This window comes from Stegastes partitus, unplaced genomic scaffold (assembly GCF_000690725.1).
Source record: "Stegastes partitus isolate 25-593 unplaced genomic scaffold, Stegastes_partitus-1.0.2 Scaffold1599, whole genome shotgun sequence".
Classification (NCBI taxonomy): domain Eukaryota; kingdom Metazoa; phylum Chordata; class Actinopteri; family Pomacentridae; genus Stegastes; species Stegastes partitus.
Window position 1 is genome coordinate 19,028 of NW_007579330.1, and position 3,473 is coordinate 22,500.

Here is a 3,473-nt window from a genome sequence, read left to right on the forward strand (position 1 = left end):
TTCTGATTAGTAACACTACTGCAAAACTAAAATGTAGTTCATTTATTTATCTTCAAGAACAATTAAGTCATTTTGTTGCCCTACATGCAGCAGCAGCTGTGCTTTTGTAAAAACTACCGAATGTTTTTTAGAAAAACTAATGAGATGATGAGAATTTAAGATAAATTTAAGACAAATTTAAGATAAATTCAGACTTTTTCCACTGAAGAGAAGTCTGAAACATGTTGTTCATGAGTATTTTGCACTTTAAAAACTCTGTGCAATATCTATTTTTTCTAGAACACATGCCATTTCCTCAGTCTGAGCAATAATAATATCAGTATTTCTATTGTTCAGACAATCGTGCAATAATCTTGTTTTCGGTTTATTTTTAATATTATACTTCATTCCTCAAATGTTTGCACCATCTTTGCTGCTTTGCAAATCTCCCCACAGTGGGATTAATAAAAGCTTGTCTTATCTTTATTTGTGACCCATCAGTGAATTTCATGAGGCATCTTCTTAACTCAAAAAACAACCTTCAAGTCAGAAATTTAAGTGAAACTGTAAAATATTTGTAAAAAATGTCTCCTGTGAGCTGAAAACCACAAATACAAACATTCCAGACTGATGTTAAAGTCCACAGCAGGGAAGAAAAACAGTTTTGCAAATAAAGTTTAAGGCGTTTCCAGACCTGCAGAGATCCCGACCAGCAGCACAGCGTACAGAGGCTGTGATCAGAGCTTCACCTGCTGCAGAGACGCTCCGTCCGTCCTCAGCTGCTGTGAATCTGCTGCAGGCTGTTCAGTCTCGTCCTCCTGTTGCTCCGAGGCTCGTCAGCTGCATCTGACATCAGACCTCCACCGCCCAGACTCCGTCTCCGAGGCCCACCGGGACACCGAGGCGGCAGACAAACACAATGAAGACAGACAGCGAGTGACGGTGAAGCTCAGTCTGCAGCAGAAACACAAACCTTCTGCTGATCAGACAAACAAAGTCACAGTTTAATGAGTTGTAATGTTCAGGAGGAGCATCGATCAGGTCGCAACCTTCAGCTCTGGATGTAAACACAGGAAAAAAACACAGAAACCTTCTGCTATTTCTAGATTACATCATGTTTAATAAACCTTCTGTTGATGCTGATTTTAATGTTCATCCAGCATTTAAATTCTCACCATCTGACTGTACGGAGGCTCATTTTGTCAACTAAAAAAACATAATAATATATTGTTTAAAAATTATAAACTATAAGAAAAAAACAACAACAACAATGATGTAATAAAATTAAAAGATAAAAAGGTAAAATTAGAATATGAAGACTATGAGGTAAAAAGAATAATGTAAAGAATAATGAGGCAAAAGATGAGATAAAGATTCTGAGATTTTAAAAAAAGGAGATATAGAAGAAAATCAAAATGACAAGACAAAACAAAAAAATATAGACAAAAAAAAAAGGAAATAGAGGTTGACATTAAAAGGAAACATTCAGAGATACAGACAAAAATAATTAAATGAAAATCATGAGAGAAAAAGTCAAAATTAAGAGGTATAAAGGCAAAATTAGGAGATAATTATGTGATAATTAGATAAAACTGAAAACTATTAAATAAGAGGAAACACTGAGGTGAAGTTATTCTGACTTTAACCTTATTTTTTAACTAATAATTTAGACTTTTTAACTAATCAAACATTTAAATTTCATGTTTTATTTCAGTCAAAGCTGCAACAATGGAAGGATTTTGACTTACCGTTCAAAATGATTTAAAAATGAACAAATACTTGTTAAAATCATGATGTGACGTCTCTTCTTTTAGTTTTCCTCCACTGATGGAGACAAACTGAATCATTATTAACAACCGACTTTAAACGGTATTTATGAACCAAACATGTGAACCAGTGTAAATAAAAAACTATTCTTTATTAGAGCACAATACAAAGCGTCGTACAGGAAATACACATTTAAGGCACATTCGTGTTTTTGTCTCCTTTAAACAACAACCAACGTTACAAACATGTTTCTGTCATGTTAAACAGAGAACTCGTCTCCAGAGTCGACTCACCTGCTTCAGTGTTTCTCACCTGAACCTGAAAACCTGAAACACGATAAATAACTGCAGCGTGTCAACACTTTGAGTTACGTTGAATACGGATCACTGCTGTGCAGTTTAACAACAAACCTGTGACTTCAAGTCTTTGTACCAAACTCTACAAAATAAATAAAATCATCATTCAGTGGTTTCTCTTTGACACAGATGAGCATCTTCAATAAATCTGATTTACATCCACTGTTTTCCACATGCAGGCTGTTCACCTGCAAACATGAACCTTTACTGTCTTATCCTGACTTCAAACGGAGAACTGATTGGCCGATGAAAAGACGACGAAAACGGGCTAAATTAGGCGACAATTTGAAGTTTTCTGCTTTCACAGTTTCAGTGTGGAAATAAATCTGAACTAAAACGGAGCGACACGCTGCTGAAACAACTAAATGCAACCTCGACGCCTGAAGGAATCTCTACCAGAATCAGCAGCATGCTAAGCTTAAAGCTAACATGTCCACGGTGCTAACACGCTAATGTTAGCAGGTAGCATTTTACTATGTCTTAATCTTAGCATGCTAACATTAAACAAGGCTGAGGCGGATGTGACCGTCTTTAGTTCTGCTGGCTTTTGAACATAAACCGAAGCATCAGACACGTGGACATGTTCAACCCTCTGAACTCCAGAGTTTAGGTGTTTTTTTGCTCCTGTCACAGTTTTACTTACTGTGGGATCATTTTTAACTGCAATATAAAGTCCTGCACCTCTGTGGAAACAACCATGAGTAGAACGAGAGAGAACTCAGCAATGTCTCCTGTGCAGAATGACACAGTTCTAATGCACAGTTCTAATGCTATGAATTATAAAAAGATAAACATCTGTTTGATTATTTATGTTACAAAAATTTTAAAAAGCTGGAATCGACATGTCCAACATTCACAAGTGCCCTCGAGGGCTACAGGTCCTGGAAAAATGATCAAGCTATTTAACTATTTTTTACACTTTTACAACTTCTACAAACTCTACTCTGCTCATCAACTCTAAAGATGTTCCACCATCAGCTGGCTGGATCTCCAACAACCTGCTCCTCTGTTCACGGTTTCTGAGCCGTGCTGCATTTATTTATTAATCCAGTAGGTTTGATTTTTGGTCACAGCTGAGTCAGTCATGGAGAATCAGCTGCTCTGAGGAGCTCCGAATGTTTCGTTTTTTACTAAATCAGCCGCAAAATCTAAACTTTTGGAGAATCTTTAAATTAAGCACGTAGAATAAAGTGATTTAGGAGGACGATCGCAATTTTAAGCTGAGATTTGGTTATTGTTCCTCAAGGAAACGTACGTCACACGTGTTCAGGTCAATGAGCGTCGGAAAGATTAGAATCTGTTATTTCTGACGGGTAGACGTGTCATTCTGGTGATATTCTTAAATAACGTTCACTGTTGAAACCTTCAGTA